General features: G+C 45.3%; 1 long non-coding RNA gene across 4 annotated transcripts; it reads right to left on the bottom strand.

Annotated features, from left to right (window-relative positions):
* Positions 1-3,560: 3,560 nt before the first annotated feature.
* LOC142059091 (uncharacterized) lies at positions 3,561-11,855 on the bottom strand. 4 transcript variants are annotated; one of them, XR_012661199.1, is made up of 6 exons: positions 11,512-11,635; positions 9,336-9,889; positions 8,623-8,715; positions 7,871-7,984; positions 4,904-5,108; positions 3,561-4,743 (listed from the first exon to the last, which is right to left on the bottom strand). It is a non-coding gene; the product is annotated as an uncharacterized LOC142059091 (long non-coding RNA). The 4 variants fall into 4 exon arrangements; XR_012661201.1 differs by lacking the exon at positions 8,623-8,715 and having other exon boundaries at positions 11,274-11,855; XR_012661198.1 differs by lacking the exon at positions 8,623-8,715.
* Positions 11,856-12,020: the final 165 nt, after the last annotated feature.

Raw genomic sequence — 12,020 nt, 5'->3', positions numbered from 1 at the left:
GATGGGCTGCGGGGCGGCAGCGGGAGCCGAAAGGAGCGGCTGTTGTGGGAGGCCAGAAATGCACTTTTTTTTTTTTTGGTCTTTTTTTCTGTTTTCTTGTGACTGCGGTATTGTGCTCGCGTCCTTCTTTTGAATGCTTTATTTATACTTTTCTAGCCCATCCTGTTTGCACAGATGCAGATCAAGGGCGGTGGGAAGGGGAAATCTGCAGGGACGGCCGTGGCTGCAGAACTTGTCCTGTATTTGCACCAGCTGTTCCCCAGCTCAGCCGTTCAGCCCGGTCCGGTTTACGTCGGTCCCTTAATGTGATCACGTGGAAAATGTAAAGAAAATGCAACCAGAGTTCTAGGTTTTGAGCCTCCTCATGTGCCTTACCCCGTGTGATTTACATGCTCCTCATCTCCCCAGCAAGTCCCTGTAATGACAGTTCTTTTTTAGGCTCTGGGGACAGGTAGAAAGCAGTAGTTTAGTGACCTGCAATAATACCTGCTTTAGGTATTTTACTTCAGGTTAAGCTTTTGATTTCAGTTGTCTTGAGACATAGAGGCAAACCCCTGCTCTTCTAGAACATGGGAGAGCAGCAGCCCCAGCAATGCTGGGGCAGCTCCATGGCCTCCATCTGGGCTATGAACTCAGCATCCACTGGGGATGAATGAGGCCCACTGCGATTCCCCCTTCCTTCGACAGGAGCCCAAACACCTTTCAACTCTGAGAGGGAAATGCTGTAAATCAGAGCAGAGTCTTCAGGCTCCTGTGGTCCCACCAACACTGCAATTTGCACCTCTTGGGTTTTCACCTCAAGGCACAGCTCCTGGGACAGTGCAGCTTAACCTTTACCCATCCCTTAGGCTCACACCCAAAGCCATGACCATCCCTGAGCCCTAAAGACAAGGCTTTTGCAGCAGAAACTTTGGGCACCTACAAGAAGCTATTGTGGTTTCAGACATTCAGCTGAACTTGTGTTTTGTTCTGTTTTCCCTGGGGTTAGATTAAAGCGTTAAGAAGTGTGCGGGGGGGGTAAGAAGGAAAGCAGTGGCAGTTCACAGCACGCACTTCTGCAAGCATGACCCAGAAAAGCAAGCAACAGCTACCAAAAAAAACCACTTTTGAGCAAACTGAATCAAAATCGGTTCCCCTTTTCAGTCACTGAGGTTTTACTTGCTCGATAACTTCAAGACAGAGTCTCTCTTCTACGAAATGTTAGGTGCTCAGAAGCGTAACATGTATATGTATAAAATTTCTGTGACCCCCCTCTTTAATCCAATAGAATAACAGGGCTTTCAAACAAACAGGGTAAGAGAGGAGTACTTTGCTGTGTGTATAAATGAAACATGATTAATTGTTTAAAAGCAGATTAGGTGCATTTGTGGAAGAGGTGGCTATTGGACACGATGGTTGAAGAAGTCTCCGAGATGCAGCTTGCCAGGAGCTGGGAGGGGATGGCAGGAATGCAGCCACGGTGCAGCCACAGCCCCTCCCTCCACTTCTCCCACAGCGTCCTTCAGCTCCACGCTTGAGCAGTGTCAGAGGCCGTATTCTCCGCTATGTATTTCAGTCTTGCAAAGTTCAGCTATTCTTAGGCAAGGTTGTGAGTCATTAAACGTTTTCAGAATGTTTATTCGTCAAGCCACAGGCACTTAAATTTACTTCTGAAGCCAGACAACCCGCTCAGAGGATTTCTTTCTGCCATAGGAATTACTAGGTGAAATTCCATGGCAAGAGGTCAGCCTTGCCGCCTGGAACACTGTGAGTCAGATCCCGCCCAAGGGCTGCCACCAGTTCAGGTTTAAAGTGGTCTCATTTTCAAAGGTCAATATAGAGGTGAAAAGAACAACAAGAAGAATGTGGTTTCCTACAGTCTTCCACCACCTGATTTAGCTTTTCTTATGTGTGTTTTTTTTAAGACATGGACCAGACCTTCCTGGTTGTCTGTAATCCCTCTGAAGGTGGACAGTGGTTTGGATGGTGAAGGAACTCCCAGGGAAGCATGTTTCCTTCAGCTGCTGGGATTAATTACTCCCAGAGACACTGCCCTTGCCTGCTCTGCAGTGGGGTTTCTCCCTGCAGCTCTCGAGAGCAGAAAGAGAGGAGCGGGGTGAAGCTCCTGCCCCATGCTGGGAGGAAGATAAAGTTGATGTGGTGTTCAGAGCCTGCAGTGATGGGGCCAGGGGCTCATGTGATCAAGTCCTTTTGGAAACTCAGTACAAAATCGCTATTGTTCTATACAACATTACACTTGTGCCAACATCCATTTTTGTAGACAGTCTGCAAACTGCTCCCCCTTTGCTGTGCTCACAGGAGCTGCCTTGTATGGTCTACGAATGCTAAAATCCTGCCCCATCCACCCACACGTGGCTGGCATGGCTATGGCCTTCCATGGTCCCTTCTTAGCTGGTAGCATGAATGGGGCAAAATGCTTCTGCAGGTATCTGGGTGCTACAGGAATACAAATATCAACCCAACAAAGTAGCTCAATTTGGGAAGATTTTATGGACCATGCCAAGATAATCATAACATTTAAAAACACCTGGGATGTGTTGCTAACTGCGCTCCCTTTCACACACCAAACCAAGCATCTGTGCTTCCCTACGCACCCCAGCCAGGCAGGAAATACATGGAGGGTAGATGTGGCCTCTGCGTCCGGGAGAAGATACAGCCTCCAGTAACCAACCTCAGGCTCACTCAAAAGCTGCTGGCCCCATGCTGTTCTGGGCTGTGCACATCCAGTGATCCCCAAACAGGTAAGGAAAATCCTCCATTTCCTTATGGCACACGGATCACTCTTGAGATGTTCACATCAAACCATGGGAGCTTTCCTGTCAAATCAATTTGCTACAGTTGCATTGCCTATAAGAAATCGCTATGTCTTTGCAAGCATGAACAAGAAATCCTACTGTTTATAGGGCAGTCAGCACTGGTGCAGCTGTAGCTGGAATTCAGGCATATGTTTATAGACCCCAAATCTACTTAAAGAAAGGCAAATTCTTATTTCAGTTAAATATATATCTTGTAATGTACAGTTATAATTTTTCCATAGATCTACAGTCATTGCTGTATTTTCTGTTCCTGTTTTCTATCAGTCATCCCAGTCTCCAACTCCTGCTTATCTATTAGGGTGTGATTGCATTTCATATGCTTCTGCACTAAAAAGAGGGTAGAAGAAATATACTGCGCAGAACATGGGTTCAGCTAGCAAGAGGCTTGTGCAGGAACTGTGTCACAGCATAGGGTATGTCTGCAGGACGGCTTGTTGAGAGACAGCATAAACTGGCCTGCACAGAGCTCCATGCCCATGTACCAACACGTCACCCAAACAAGAGGATTACTCAGAGGGGACAAGAGCTCTGTTTGGCACTGCTCTGCAACACGCAGGGCATATATCCCTACATATTGCTAACTGGCTGCTCTTTATCTGTCTCTTATGGAGCAGCTATTTTCTTGCCATACTACTGAAAGCTGCCCACGGTCACAATAAAGACAAGCACCCTCAACTCTGTGTCTAGGGCACTGGCTTTTACTGTGGGCCAAGAACACAGAATATTTTGATTTTTAGAGGAAAGCAATAATGGACTGAAGGGTGAGGGGGCAAAGGAGGTGGCGGGCGCTGCGGCGGGGTTTGGCACCGCAGCACAGGCCAGACCCACTCTGCCTGCACATCCTCACACCCAGCCTGGTGGCAGCACAGGCTGGTGTGCCCATGTCAGTGACGGCAGCTGAGTGTGACAGCTACCCAGGGAGTGGGCGTGTGTGTTCATGACCCGGGCCTCACACAGGAGAGAGAACACATACATCCGTAACAGAGATGCTCAGCTGTTTTCTGCCTTAGCTTTGGTTTTCTGGTTTTTTAGTCACATGGGATTTGTCACTCTGGTCCAAGCAATGGTCTGACTAATTCACACTGACCTGCCATGCTGGGAGTTTCTGTGCTTTAATAGTGGTTTAATGCCTGATGGTTCAGGGGACAACTCATCTATAATACTCCCAATGAGCTGCACCTAGAGAAGACCATTTCCCCAGACTCCTGTGGTTCCTGTGGAGGATGCTCCAGGCTGAAGGGTGAATTGTGACCCCTTGGCTTCGCAGGGCTCCGAAGGTCAAAGATGTTACTTGTGACAAAACTGCCAACCCTCTTTAAAAGCCAAGCAAGGGCATTTAATGTTGTGTCTTCTTGGAGATGTGAGTTGAGCAGACTGACTGCAGCCTGCATGAGGAGGCATTATTCTTCTTTGACACCACCCTCCTGTGACCCACTTACAGCCCCTTCTTGTACTACGGGATGGGGCAGAAAGGAGGAACCGATCTGCTCCTACATACCTTAATATCATAAATGCTTTAATAAAGTTTTGCTTTTACTGGAGTGATTTATTCACTTCACTCGCATTATGATGTCTTTGACAGTAACAAAGTGCTGTGTTTAATTTTAATGTTTATTAAGTCTCTGGGGTGGGCAAGGAACCTGACAGGCATCACTAGATCCCATTCTTCTGCTGATAGTTTCCAGCAGGGACTTCAGCATTTTCGGAGGGAATGGCTCTGTGATGGGGACAAGACCTGGCACAGCTCTGCTACGGGGCCAGCACAGACCCACCCGCACCAAAGGATTTGCCTGAAGGGCGATGAGACACTTGACCACAGCCATCTGCAGGCAGCATGCGATGGGGCTGGAGAGGGTAGACCTCTTCTTCGGCTGCTCTGGCTCCTGCTGACTGCAACAGCAGCTGGTGGAGGATGGTCTGTTCTGCCCTGCAGGGACACAAAAGGCTCTGCGGTTCCTGTCTTGATATGGCTACGCTGGGGGTCATGGAGGCCTTGCTATATAATTCCTTAAAAACCTTGCAGAAATGGCTCTGCTACAAAGAACCGACTGTGGTTTGATTGTTTTTTTTTAAAACCAAATCCTTACCTGAAACTTGAATCTTTGTAACGGTGGTTTCATGTCTCTAAATGTGAATGTATCCATCCAGGTTTGAGAGGAATTATAAAATCTGGTCTAGGTGTGTCTGTCGACAGAGATGCTACCAGCAGAGGGTGCAAGAATGTGCAGGTTGTGTTTCCTCCTGCCTCTGCTTCCAGAGGTGAGTTACAGCTCTGTGAGATGTTATTCTGACCTAAGAACAGAGACAGGGAGAGATTTTATTTTTATTTTAATTAGGGCTTGCAATAGAGCACCTGGCTTCTCATTTGAATTCCAGCATGCAAAACTGCACTGCCTCTGCTACCGGCGAATCTGTGGATCCATATGTTATATTAAACTGAGCAGCAGGCTGTGAATTGTGAAAGAAAATATGCCTAGACAGACAAAATATGGGAAAACACCCCTAACAATGCAATGGGACCACTTACACAACATCAGTTTTTCTGCACTGCAGAACTTAGCTTTCAAAGAGATTTGAGGAGAACTGTTTTGTTTCAGACCTATGTCACAGAATCATCTTGCCTTTGGCAGTTTCAGTGTACAGAACCACGTTTATATTGTTTGAACTAATCTGCTTTATCTCCAGGTTATGGGTGTAATGGTATCATAGATGCATGTGTAGCTCTAGAAGTTCCTAGATCACAGCCAACTCTGTTTTCTCCTAAGTTAAGAAAGAGATAAATGAGAGCTAAGGCTCTATACTGCCTGCAGTATCAGGAGCTATACATCTCGATTTCAAAACCGATAAACTCTCCAGCGTGAAGCAGCACATCATGGTTTGTGCATTGACAAGCTCATCGTTTGTGGCTCAGACCTCCAAGCTGATGTTTGCCTTTTCAAAGCTGAAATGGAAAGGAACTCATTTCTCATTTTTTATTTCCTGCTTTTACTAGTCTGCATCTTTAAGGATGCCTAATCTAAAGCTTTTTAGACAAAAACTGGTCACACAGGTCAAGCTTTTGGGCTAGGTTTTACATGGGACAGTAAAAATGGAGCTGGAGTAACTCTCTGACTCCCTCCCAGGTGCCTTTCTCCTCTGGGTTGTTCCACAAAGTTGCTCTGCAATCCATGTTAGCATTATCCAGTGAAGAAGAATTTCTCACCCCTGACATGAGACAGTAGCTCTGCTGCTGCCTCACCCCCTTGGTCTGACATCAGATTGCACAAACTTGTCCCTTGAATTGCTAAAAACCAAGCAAAGCCCTGGAGAGGTACTTCTCTCAAAGGGACTGTGATTCTACAGTGGTCAAACTGTTCCCACATGCACCAAAATAACCGTATCGAAGTTAAATAATCGGTTATGAAATTATTTGAGATCCTCTGCAAGCAGATGTAGCTCATCGAGTAGGAATTGTTTAGGGTTTGTGAAGGTCCCAGGCTATTTGCTGCAGGACGAGTCAGATTCCCTTTCCAGTGTGGTGAAGTGAGTCAGACAATTTGTTCCTGCGTTTCTGGTTGTGAAAGGGGGCACAGCTTGCATGAACTGTGGATCACCAAACAATAACAGCCCTAAATATTAATTTCTATTCCTCCTCCCTGAAGCCACTCATGTCTTGACACTTTATAGTCAGTATTCTCACCTTTGTTAATGGTTTCTTACCTTTCCTGCCATAGGGCGTTTGACCAAGACTCATACTCCACAAGAACAAATTAGGTTTTGCTAATGTGAACCGCAGAGAGTGCAGCACAGGGTACAGACCTTCCCCGGGTGATCCCTGTGACTGGAGTGGGAAGGCTGCTGAAAGAGCACATTGTCTGCGTACAATTTGCACAATGTTCATGAAATTCACAGAATAATTCTGACAATACGGGAACCCTGACAGATTTATAGGCCTATTGCTGATATGGCTGCAGGGTTTGGAAGTTGCTATAATTTATAAAATTCAGCAACAGCTAGAGGTTGTGGAGGTTTTTTCCTGCAGGGGATAGTGCTCTGTACTGGAGACTTCCTCCATGAGTCCAGAAATCCCACCTCTAGGGAATCTGCTCTTTCCAGGCATTTCATATGGTTATTTTTGGCTATGTCTGTGGTGATCTCTAGTTTCCCAGTGCAGCTATTTTTATAACATACGGCTGTGAAGTCTATAGTATTAGACATAATTTAATCTTGCGTGTTTGAGTGTTTCAGGACTGTACGTATGCAATTGCTGCCTTTTGCACCTGCTCCCTCTTTGGCCTGTATTTGAAACACTCCACTGTAAGAAGCTGAAGCTTTGGAGGCTTCTAGACAACAGTTCCTTTATTGAGTGTGCTAAGCTGCCATAAATATTTAATTAGGTGTTGGTTTATTTTTGGGGAGATACAGAAAAAAAATAATCTCCATTTCCTTACATTTGAACAGAACATTTTCCTGCTGGAAAAATTTCCCTGCATTAACTAGTGACAGGGAACCCTATTTTAAGAGGGTGCATAAAAATTTGAGAGGGTGAAAGGCTGGTAAAGAGGAGATTTCACTAAGCTGCGCGTTCTCTCCTCTGGTTCTCTAGGTGGGAAGGGGGGCTGTCAGATGGCTGGTTTTGAGACGGAGCTGTGCCGGTGCCTTTCAGACAGCATGGCATCATGTTGGACTGGTGGGTGCAGTCGCTTCCCAATGAGGGGAGCTTCTGCTTCTCCTATATTTGCTGCCTAAAAATAAATCATGGCCTCACTGGTATTTTTTAATGGCTGACCAAGCTGCCCTGGGTATGCCGAGTGGTGACACTTCCCGGAGAGCTTCCTGTGCCTTAAACCATCAGATATAAGGATTACCTGGACTGTAATCCCAGCTGCTGTATGCATGTATACCTATGTAAGGAAGCAAAGGCAGGGGTGTGATTGTACTGCCAAATTTAAAAACCCAATCAGTTGATGGAATTGCAGCTAAGATTTCACCCCACCCATTAACAAAACAGGTCTCCTAGGAAGTTTGTTAAAATTAGCTAACTGTAAGGCCTCATTTCATGCACCAAACATTACCTCATGTCATTTGACTTGAAATCGCCTCCAGGAATGCGCAGGAAATACCGAGAATGAATCCTGACTTTTACGGTAGTTCTTATACTTCAAAGGTAGTTCGAGTCTTGCCGGCACCTGTATTAGAAAATCAGCCTGATTACTTAGTGTGGTCAGCCCATCTCTGCTGTGTCCTTGATTGCTTGTCCTGTGGCTTCCCACCCAACCAACCTCATCTCTTGACCTCACCTCTCTTCACCTTGCTAACTTCTACTCAAGAAACATCTGAAAATGACTCTGTCCTTTTCAATGGTTAAAAAAAAATAAACAGGACAGGATTAAAGGACCAAATTTTAAAATGCTGTAACTGCACTGACCTCAAAATCACCATCTGATGGCACAGAATTAAAATTAAGTACACTAAAATCAACAGCAACTAATGCTTTAATGCATATAAAATTTAGTTGAAAAACATAGTGCTCTGTATATTGCGAACAGTTTTCCACACTGGTGACAGAGGGGACGCTTAAAGATCACTCAACCAGAATCTCTCTTATAATATATTGACTTTGTCTTTAGAAGCCAAAGGGAACTAATTTACAAGTAAAGATACAAAAATTGAGTATGTATGGTTTGGTCAAAATAATGATGTTGGGAAATTAGGAAGCAATTTGTGAGTATGTTAAGGCAGAGAAATTATTTAGAGCAGGATAGGGATTACACCTAATCAGATTAAATTACCAGGAGAAAAAGTACAACGTATCCAGTAAAAAGACCTGACACTGAGATCTACTGGGCTGCACAACAGGCTCATCACAGGATGGCACAGACGACTCTTGAAAGAGGAGCATTTGGAAACAGACCCCATACTGTGGGAAAAAAGGGCAGGTAAAGTTTGTTCCAAACGTGTGCTGACTAAGTATTCTGAGAAGTACTTTACTGTCTTGTACTTAACTTGATGTATTGGTTGTGAGGCAGATGCATTTGTTGACTAAAATCATCATTATACCTATTAAAACTTAACTACTTCATTAGCCAAATAAATTGTAATACACAGAACAAAGCCCCACTACTACCATGTGCAAAGCGGTGTACGCTTCCAGTCTCTGCAAAAATACTCTCAGCTAATGCCTCCCTTTCCTCTTTCACTCAGTGATTGCACCTGAAAGTTAAACCATGAGCCTGTAAATGTCCAGAAGCCTAACTTTAAATCCAAATGTAGGCCTTCCGAAGTCACTGATGGTGTTCCTAGGCGCAGGCATACCTGCAGCTTACCTAACACTTGTACATGTGGAATTAGATTCTCAGATTGTCAGATCCTTGGACATAAACAGTCTTTTATCATGTTTGTTAAAGCAGATTGCAAACCACGCGCTTGACAGGGTAGACTTTTATTGAAATGCAATACCAATAAGTAATAAGTGGCCTTAGTCATACCATTGGACTTGAGATCTGTCAGGACACGCTGCCGTATTGAACACAAGCCTACCTGGAGCAACTGGACTCCTACCCTTGGAGTTTATTCCGATCTGTTATTGATTCAAGGTCCAAAGACTTTGAGATTTCATCCTTCTTATTACATCACTCTGTTGCCACCATGGTCTTGATTGCTCAGCACCTTCCAGCTCTCGGTGAAGCAGCTCCTCAGCCGGCCAGTCAAACCAGCAGCATAAAGCAGATTTAATGAAACACATTATTAAGCAACCAAGCAGTTACATGACTTTCTGAGCACCACCCACCTGGATAAGACTTCCTTACACACACCTGTTGTCTCACACAAAAGGACCTCTGTAGTCCTGAGCGTCTATTAGCTGCAGTGAACTTAAGGCAACACTTGTGAAGTGAAGCTGAACGTCACACTGCAGAACTCGGGTCAGGAGCTTCAGTGACTTTCAATGGGAGCTCAGTATCTAGCCAACTGCAGAGCTTTGTAAACCCCACTAGCCAAGTAAATAAATCTTTAGGTCAATATATACCTTGAGAATCTGAACCCTGGCTGGGTGATGGGGGTGTTTGTGCGCAGGCATATAAGGATATTTTACCCTGTAAGAGAAAGCAAAATATGTGTAGTAAGCATGTATATGACTGCCGGAGTATATATAATTTCTGCCATAATTAAAATGTATATTTAGGGATATTCATCTGCAGTAATAATTAATTCATGTAGCAATGTAAAAAACATCCAAAAAGATCACAAAGAAATTTTCAAAATAAAATTGCTTTAAAAAAATGCTATTTAGACTAAGTGCTAGGCTTCCAATTTTTTTCTAGCACTAAGATTATTTTACAGCAAATTGCAAAGATATACACTGCTGTACAGGAAATAATTTTTTAAAAAGTGTACATGAATCACGAGGGAACTGCCTGAAAGGAGGGGAGTAAAACACCCACGAACATGGATAGGACACTACCAGTGCTAATATGTTTTGAAGAATGGTGTGGATCTTTGGCAACCGTGCGTGAGTTGATGCCATCTAGTTTGCTTTAGTATTTAGCAGGCAGCACAATGCCATGCTCAGGGAAGGCAGCAGGAGTTTGTCCTTGGGTCCTTCAGCGCTGTACTAAGAGTGCTCAAATTTTGGGGTAACTCCGCCCAAAGTGAAGGGATGCTAAGGCCTAGGTCTGGGCATGGCTTAAAGTTGGTTATGAAATTAATCCTTTAAAATATCTTCCTGAATAACTTAGAAACCTTTTACAAAAGTTTTCCAGTGGAGTCACGGATGTAGTTGCAATAAACAGCTGTGTTTCGGCTTAACAGGCTTTTCTTTTAATATAACTGTTAACATCAGTGCCTAAAAATTGTGACTGCCACATAGAGTTCCTTAGTTCTCAAGGTAAAAGATGAATCTTTAAAAGATTTCTGACATTTTTGGGCAATATTAAATTACACAGCATCACAGTATATAGACTTAATGTAGCTGATCCATGTTTCGTAAGAAATGTTTATTACAGCAACGCCTCCATCCTGTTTCTCCTGTCTCACACTGTCCTAGTCCTGCCAGAGAGCTGTGAAGAATATAAGACCTTATATGGAGTAAATAAAAAGCAATTTTTAGAGCCAGATGAATTTGTGAAATATGGAAGCCATTGTGTAAGTAATAAAGACAAGACCTCGTAACTCACAGCAAGTGAAGTCACAAATTAATTACTGAGGCCTTTCATCATAAACAGAATGAGTCGGTGTTCCGCAGATGTTTGCTTTGTCGCAAGACCAACATTAGATTTAAAATATTTCATTCTTTTTATTTAAAAAAATGAAAGTGCACTTCTCTTTAGGTTAAGCAGAACTGTTTCTCTTTGTAGGGAGCATCTACAGATGGAGTCACAGAGGGCTAGAATTTACTTTGCTTCATTTACAGAGGTAACAAGATGTATTTTACAGTCTCTTATCAGTTTGGTTGTCAAAGATTTTTAAGACAAACCTTACCCTTAGCTTGCAGGGGGGTGGAGGGAAGTCTTAGCCTCTCTGTAGGAAGGGGCCTTCATAAGCGGTGTGGTGAATCTATAGCTGCCACATAATGCCACACATTCACTTCCAGACATCGTCAGACTTAGTCACTCATACATTGTTTATACATAGAGGTTCCCGCAGACCTCCTAGTGCGGCTATGTCAGCAAGCCCTCCCTGTTGGGGCCAGTTTAAAGAGCAGAATGGAGTAACCTACACTGTTTTCCCAAATACCATCTTTTGCGAGTGCTGATGACTGTACCAAGACTTTCTGCAGCCTTGGCCTCAGCCGGAACCGCGACTTGCCGCACGCCCCGCCGCGCCGCCGGGGCGGCCTCCCAGCGCAGACCCCACGGGAGGTGCCGAGTGGGAAAAAACCGAAAAAGGAGGCAGCAAGCCCCGCCCCCAGCCCCGCCCCTCAGGCCCGCTCGAGCGGCGCCGCCGTGGGCCGCGCGCCTCTCGCTGTGATTGGCGGAGCTTAGAGCGGGACCGATCCATCGCCGCTGGAGTGGGGTGTCTCGGCGAAATGGTTCAGCTCAGCCGCCGCCCCTCCCCCCTCGCGAGCGCGAGCCCTTTGGCCAGGCCGTTACCAGCGCCCGCGCGCGCCCAGGAAGGACCCCGGGGGCTGCCCGCCGCATATGCCTGACGGCGGCGGTGGCGCGGCGCCGGCGCTGCCGCCGGGCCTGTGCGGAGGCGTCGCTCCGTCGTCGCTCCGTCGTCGCTAAG

The sequence above is a fragment of the Phalacrocorax aristotelis genome, chromosome 6, assembly GCF_949628215.1.
Source record: "Phalacrocorax aristotelis chromosome 6, bGulAri2.1, whole genome shotgun sequence".
NCBI lineage: Eukaryota > Metazoa > Chordata > Aves > Suliformes > Phalacrocoracidae > Phalacrocorax > Phalacrocorax aristotelis.
Note: the sequence above shows the minus strand (reverse complement) of the source record. Positions and strands in the feature narration are given on the sequence as shown.